Consider the following 8223-nt stretch of genomic DNA (forward strand, 5'->3'; position numbering starts at 1 on the left):
ATGTTCTGCAGGTGTTGCTGCAAGCCAAGCATGTCCCATATGGGCCTGCTCAGTCTCACCTCTGCACAAAACTGCCCACACGATTGACTTTGTCTTGTGTTAGTTTCATGATTAGCTGCTGAGACCCCTCTCCCTGCCTCTTACCCCTCATCCAACCAGATGTCACATCCTGTCCCATCTTTTTGTGGCTTGTCTTCTGAATTAGTCCTCTTTTTGCTTCTCTGGCTGCCTTGCTGGCTCCAGCACCTCTGCTCTGGCTCTATACTCCAAAGTGTCCTCCTAATGCTAGCTTGGAGCACACCCATTCACCTGCTCTAGGGCTTTCTGTGGCTTTCTCTGACACACAGCCAAAACGATGTGAAAAACCAGGAGGAAAAGCAGTTCTTGATTTACATTCCACATCATAGATTGACCTGCACCTAGACTTGAACCATTTTGAACTCTATAGGCCATCTTCCAGGGGTTCCCCTCCCACACCCCACATTTAGCTCCATGTCCTGCCAAAGTCCAGCTGGGATTAACCTTCTCCCCAGGAGCCTTCCAAAAGCCCACACTCCAAATTCACCTTCCCTCCCCAGGTCTTGGTAGCCCTTTGAACCTCTCTCAGATACCTTATCACTACTCTCCAGATAAATGGTTATTCACGTATCGATTTCTTTCCACTTGACTAGAGATCAAGGACTTTGGCTTCTTTAATTACATACACAGGATAGGTGTCAGGGCCACTACTCAAAATATGTAGCCATCCACAGGAATGTCCTGGCTAAAGAGAAGCCTTGGCCACTGAATTAATCATTCTTCCCTGTCATGTAGCAGAAATACAATAGGCCCTTAATCAATTTTAAGAAATAATTTATGTACAACTCAATAGCAAAAAATTCAAACAATCCCCCTAAAAAAATGGGCAGAGGATCTGAATAGATACTTTTCCAAAAACATACAGATGACCAACAAGTCCATGGAAAGATGCTCCACATCACTAATCATCAGGGAAATGCAAATCAAATCTATAGTGAGATATTGCCTCACACCTGTCAGAATGGGGATGTGAGGATGGAGATATTAGAATTATCAAAAAGACAGGAAATAACAAGTGTTGGCAAGGATGCGGAGAAAAGGGACCCTTGTGCCCTGGTGGTGGGAGAGAAAACTGGTGTAGCCACGATGAAAAATAGGATGGAGTTTCCTCAAAAATTAAAAATAGAACTGTCGTGTGATCCAGCAATTCCACTTCTGGGTATTTATGGTAAGGAAACAAAAAACACAGAATTGGAAAGATATCTACACTCCCATGTTCATTGCAGACTATTTACTGTCACCAAGACATGGACATGACCTAAATGTCCATCAGTGAATGAATGGATGAAGAGAATGTGGTCTCGATACACAACGGAATATTATTCAGGCATCGGAAAGAAATACTGCCTTGTGACGACATGGGTGGAACTTGAGAGCGTTACTCTAAGTGAAATAAGACAGAGAAAGACAAATATTATGTAATCTCACTGAGATGTGCAATCTGAAAAAAAGACCCCAACACTCATAGATACAGAGAGCAGATTGGTGGTTGCCAGAGGTGAGGTGGGGGTGGGGGGTGGGTGAAATGGGTAGAGGTGGTCAAATGGTACAAAGTTAGGAGGAAAAAGAGAATTTGTGAATTGGATTAAATTCTTGACTTTGTCCAGGGTTGTCTTAAATGTATATATCTATTTAGCCTACTTTATTTCCCCTTTTAGCAAGTTCTCTTCGGTTCCCTCCCTTCTAGGAAAAGCAGATCTTCCGTGCATGATTCCTTCATTTGTTCAAGAAATATCTATGGGCAGGGGTGCCTGGGTGGCTCAGTCCATTGAGCTTCTGACTCTTGATTTCAGCTCAGGTCATGATCTAGGGTGGTGGGATCAAGCCTGCATCAGGCTCTGTGCTCAGTGGGGAGTCTGCTTGGAATTTTCTCTCCCTCTGCTCCTACCCCCTCAAATAAATAAATAAATCTTAAAATAGATATATATTTATTTATTTATTTATTTATTTATTTATTTATATATGGGCATCTACTGGGGCTCTAGCACTTTCTAGAGGATGGGGATATACTGGCGAGCAAAAACATGCAACATCTTTGCTTTCAAGGAACTTGGAGCCAGACTACACTAGTAAAAACAACAAGAGATGGAAAGCAGTCACAAAATTCACAGTGACCCGAAGGACGAGCAGGGCTCTGCTGAGGGCAGTGGTGGAGATCTAGATGAAGGCTGCCTGGCTGGTACCGCAGCTGAAATCTAAGGGGGACAAGGATTTGTCGCTGGAAAGTCAGAGGGCAGCATTTCCGGCAGGGGGAGGATGATAACTGAAGATCTTCAGGTCAGAAGGAGCTGATCTGCTTGGAGGAAGTTAAGAGAAGGCCCTGGAGTCAGGGTCCAGGAATCAGGGAGAAGCATAAGAGGAGCAGCAGAGGCAGCGATCCCTGGAGGCTGCGAGATTGTCAGCAAGTCTCGGAAGCTCCTGGAAATCAAGCTTTCTTTAAATGCTTATGAATAGGCACTTGCCACCATGTTTATGACCTTCCTCATTCCTTGGCTTCCATAGAAGCAACTGACAACTGTCATTTCTCCTGATCTGAGCCCAGATCTCATTCAGAAGCTGCCCTAGGCTCTTGAAAATCTGCCCAGGAATTCCAAGGAAGCATGCAGGTCCCCGCTGGAAACCGGCCTGAGGCTTACTGTGGTGACACCAGGCCCCCAGCACTCACCTGGCTCTGGGTACAACACCCCCAGGGGAACGGGAAGTCAGGGGCTGGCAAACCTCCCAGTTCCTTCTTTCTCCGTATGAGGAGGGAAGTCCAATGTCTTTCCATCCTGCAGGGTCTGCCTCCCAGGCTGTGGTGTTCTGGGCTCTTCTTTTTTTACTTTTTTTTTTCTTTTTATTTATTCATTTGACAGAGAGAGAGCACAAGCAGGGGGAGCGGCAGGCAGAAGGAGAAGCAGGTTTCCCGCTGAGCAGGGAGCCTGATACGGTGCTAGATCCAGGACCCTGGGATCATGACCTGAGCCAAAGGCAGATGCTTAACCAACTAAGCCACCCAGGCATTCCATCCCGGGCTCTTCTCAGAGTAAGGTCGGAATCCAGTGAGGCCCTAAGAGCCCAGGGCTCCTCCACACAGAGCCTATTCCCAGAGAGCATCTCTCCCCGCTCCTGCTTTGTTCTGGATGTCCTGCCTCTCTGCCCCATGGTCTCCACCCACAGCTTCCTCTGGTCTAACCCTGAATCTCCTCCCAGGCTCTCAGAGCCCCATCTCTCTGGTGGATGATCGTCTGTTGGGCCCACAGTTTTTCCTCTAGACTCCACAGGACTTCACAGGATGGGAAGAGACACCCTGATGGCCAACAGCACCCCAGGAACTGCTATGTTCTTACACGTAGAGCCTTATTGAAACTTGCAGTCTCCTTAGCCCCAATTTTCGGAGAGGGAAACTGAGGCTAGGAGAGGCGGAGTGAGCTGTTCAGGGCTGGGTGGACAGTATACACTGACTCCGTGAGTTGGCCCTGAATAATAAGGCTTCTCCTTGCTGCCTGAGTATCGACCTTCTTCAGTATTTCTGGTGATGGTGGTTCAATGTGTCATATGTACTAAGCCAGGCCCTGTCCCAATCCCTCAGGACACAGGGATGAATAAGGCATGATCACAGCCTCTGTGGAGAGGCCATGGAGCAGACTGGGTCAGAGTTTATGCTTTGGAGTCACGGAGATGCAGGTTCCAGCCCTCGTCATATGACACTGCGGCTATGTGTGATTGAGCAAGTAATGAACCTCTCTGTTCCTCAATTTCAAGTCCACAGCTGGGGCGGGAACTGCACCCACCTCCCCTCTCCTACAGGGTCTTAGCAGGACTAACAGAGAAACCATTAACAAGGAGCTCCTGGGTGTCCCTGCCTGGAGGCCAAAGAGTGAACCTGAACTTCGCCCTCCATCTGGCAGTACAGGTACCCCCCCATCCCTCACTGCAGTGGTATCAGAAAAAGCCAAGCAAAACACATGGTGTAAACGAGATCCAGAGACTCCATCACATAATACAAAAATGCCCAGGGTTTAACCCAAAGTCCCTCACGCCAAGAACCAGGAAGAACCAAGAAGCTCTCAAACCGATTGAGAGAAGGTTATCCGTCGATTCCAATGCCATGGACACAGAGGTTTTAAAATTATCTGAAAAATCTTAGGGCTGAAATCTTAAATACACTTCAGTGAGCAACTACGAACACACTTGAAACAAATGAAAAAAAAATAGAAAGCCTCATCAAAGAAACAGAAAAATCTCAGCCAAAAGAAAAAAAAGAGGGAAGATAGAAAAGGAGAAGCCAATGAAACTTTTAGAACTGAAAACACAATATCAATGGAATAAAAAGCCCAGTAAATGGGCTCAGTAGAACTGAATATAATCCTATTTCCAGGGGCAGTCCTCCCTGCCCCTGCATGCACCAAGGGCTCATGGAAGTCTGGGCGCTGGGATGGCCATCTCTGTACCCCGAGGGCTCAGCGGAGGGGCTTGCTTAAGTGGTGGTGGGCTCTGATTTTGGCTGAGACTCTTGAGGGGCAGAGGAAGTCCTCAAGGGAATGAGAAATCTCCCCCTGGGTCTACCCTATCTTTCTCATACTCAAGGGCAGCACAGCCCCATCTCCCTGGGATGGCACCATGGTTTCCAGTTCAATCCAGCTGCCCAGGGATGCCATTGGGAAGCAGATGTATCTCATTTTCCCTTAGTGGTCTCTCTTCCAGGAGATCGAGCCCTCAGGGTTGGTAGAGCCATTGGAGAACAAGTCCAGCCCCACATTTTCCTTCTAGGAAAACTAAGACACAAGGAAGAAGAACTCAGCCAAGGACCCATTCAAGGGAGTGGCTGAGTTAGAATGTAATCTAGACCTTCCAGTAAATCTCGCCACCAACTCACAAAGGGCTTTGCATTCTAAGTCAGGATTTCTAGTGTGCTTAGGAGAGCAAGCAAGGGAAGGAAAGCAGCTGCTTTGCTGTCCCGCCTTCATTCAACAAATAGTTACCAAGCACCATATTGTCATTGGAATTTATACTGCTGATGCCCTATAACAAACTGCCCCCAAACCAGGGGCTCAAAACAGCGAGCATTCATGATCACTCGTTAGCTGATGGGTCCGTGGGTAGTGGCAATCATCTGGTCAGGCGTCCGCTGAACTCGACTGGGCTTTCTGGCAGATTGGCTGGAGGCTGGCTGGTATTCCAAGGCCCCCCTCCTATGTCCGCTCATTGGCTTGCTGGTGTGATTGGGCCACAAGACTTTTTGCAGCAAGCTGGCCCAGGTTCTGAGAGAACAGGTGGAAGGGGTCGAGGCCTCTGAGCCCCGGTGGCAAACGCCACAGCATCACTTCTTCCACATTCCATTTGCCATAGCGCGTCATCAGGCGGCCCAGAGGCCAGGAGGGAGAAATGGACTCCAGGTCTTGATGGCAGAGCTGCAAAATCCCAGCGTAAGGGGCTTGGATACAGAACGTCTGGACAACTTGGACCATTATTGCTGTTTCCCTTGGGGCTGTTCCGAAATATTCTGCATCTCTTTCCTCCTCGTTCTTCAGGGCTGTGTGAGCCGCTTGGGTCAATGACAGGAAGTGAGGTGTGTCCCTTCTGGGTGAACATTTTAAACTCCGACGTGTGGTTGCCCACATTCCCTTCTTTCTGCTGTGAAAAGCAGAAAGTCAAGGTCGGCACTCCTACCAGCCTGAACTCTGGGGATGGTTGTCACAGCAGCAGAACATAATTTATACTGACTGACACAGGCCTCTGCTACGTACCACAGACTACTCACTGGGTATAGATTGGTGACTAGGGAAGAGTAACTGGTGCCCTCGGTGAACTTCGTCTTGTGAGGGCAAAACACAACATGCAAGTGAACTCACAGACAAGTGTATACAGAGGCTCACGTGCTCAGGACGCGCACTGTGAAGGAAAACACTAGGACTGAAGAGAGAATGGGAAATGATGAGGTTGGGAAGAGGGCAGTCACTGTAGACCACGTGGTTAAAGGAAAGCCTCTCTGGAAAGGAAACATTTCAGCCAAGACATGGAGTGAGAACCAAAGGCAGCATGGGAGTGAACAAGCAGGGCGTTTCAGGGGAGGGTCACAGGTGAGAGGGCAGAGGAGGGAAGGGGTTTGGCTGGAGGGAGTGGAAAGAGGCCCAGGTGGCAGGAAGGAAGTAGCCTGGGAAGCGTGAAGATGAAGAGGGGTGGAAGACCAGCCTGCGAGGCCCCCAGAGCTGGTGGGGAGGAGCAGAGCATTGGTTTGAGGCATCTGTGAGCCCCCAGTGTGTGTGTGGGACTGGGGGACTGAGCGCTTTGAGAAGCTCCCTATTTCCCCCTAAGGGCTGGTCACAGCCCTTATCTCTTGGGTGTAAGCTCTGAGACCCCAGAGCTCAGGTCAGGCCTTTCAGCTGCCACCACAAAAGGGAAGTGTGACTTCCCTGCAGTATTTTTAACAACATAACCAACAGTCCTCTCCTCCTACATGGTAAGGCCCTGGGTCAGGTCGGGGCAGTCATCAGGCACCTCCCTGAGCCCCTGGCCCAGCCCTAGCACTGGGGGACTGGGGGCAAGGAGTGGCCAGGACTTTGGAGCAACTGCTCCACTCACCCACTGCCAGGTTGGCTGGAGGGACACAGATGTCCTTGGAAGAGACCTCAGGCCAGCCCAGGCCAGACCTCCTGGAACCATGGTGGCGTCCTCCCCAAAAGACTGTGAGCGAGGTGGTGTGGTGCCCATGAAGACATAGGCCAGCAAGGCTCAGGCCTACGATGGGGCTGTGGAGACTCATGTTCCCTCCACCCACCCCAGCCTCCATTTCTGCCCTTGTGACAACTACTGATTGGTGACAAAGGCCTGGCCCTGGGTGTAGGGAGAGTGCTTTGTCTCCTGGATGCTGGGTGCATGGGGGCAGGGAGAGGTGGGAGAAGCACAGAGGGAGCCAAAGTGGGGCCCACCTTCACAGGCCTTTCTTCTCGGTTCTGTGTACACACCACACACATGTCACACACACACGCATACCACACACACACATGCCACACACACCACATACACACACATCACACACACCGCATATCCCACTATCTCTGTCTTTCTCACACACACACACCCCTCCTCTTTGACTTCGGGGTTGCAGCAGGGGAAGTGGGGATTATCGGGGCACCTGCAAGGGGGGCTGCAGGGAGGGAGAGGGAGGTTTCTTACATCTGGTTCCTTTATCCTCCAAGGTATTTGATGGCCTGTTTTTAACAACCTTACTGATGAGGGCTCTGCGTTCGTTTCCTAGGGCTGCCGTACCAGGTTTCACAAACCCAGTGGCTTAAAGCAAGTGTGTTCTCTCCTAGCTCTGGAGGCTGGCGTGTAATGCAGAGTATGGGCAGGATCGGTTCCTCCTGGAGGCTCCTCGGGAGAATCTGTGCCACGCCTCTCACTAGCCTCCTGGGACTGCTGGCACCCCCCACCCACGCATTCCTTGGCTTGTGGACACACCAGTGTGTGGCCCTGTCTTCATGCGCCTCTTCCCATATCTCTCTGTGTTTCAAACCTCCCTCTTCTAAGAACATCCAACATTAGATTTAGCGCTCCATTTGTCATCTAGAAATCCTTAATTACACCTACGAAGACCCACCTCTAAACAAGGTCCCATTCCCAGGTTCTGGGTGGATTGATCTCTTCTTGGTGTAGGCAACACCATTGAACCCACCACAGGGTCTCTGGCCGTCCCTGACCCCTCGAGGGAGTCTTTGAACATGGCCCAGACTTCAGCTCGTGTCTCTGACTGACTGACCACCTCCCTTCTGACAGGAGCAGAACAATCCAGTCTCCCTTCACAGGTTCCCAGGAGACACCAAGCAGAAGGGACAGAGGGCCCTCTGCAAACTTGGCAGGGATGATGGTGTTCTCTTATGCCTCCTCCCCTTGGGTGATGGGGTCCTCCAACTGGAGGATAGAGGGGTCTTAGTTGCAGCTGCCCCCTGGGAACAGAAGAAGAAACTGAGGCCCAAGCACAGTTAGCTCAAGTCACGTGGGGAGCCATTGACCAAGCTGGAAGCCTGGCCAGGGGCTTGGATTCTAGATTTTTGCCTCACCAAGGAGAGGACCCAGAAGTGAGAAAGGAGTTGCCTGGTTTAAGAAACTGAGAGGAGGTCAGTGTGGCTCGCGTACCACGGGCACTGAGGGAGTTTGCAGGCA

This window comes from Ursus maritimus, unplaced genomic scaffold (genome assembly GCF_017311325.1).
Source record: "Ursus maritimus isolate PB19 unplaced genomic scaffold, ASM1731132v1 scaffold_9, whole genome shotgun sequence".
In the NCBI taxonomy this organism is placed as follows: Eukaryota; Metazoa; Chordata; class Mammalia; order Carnivora; family Ursidae; genus Ursus; species Ursus maritimus.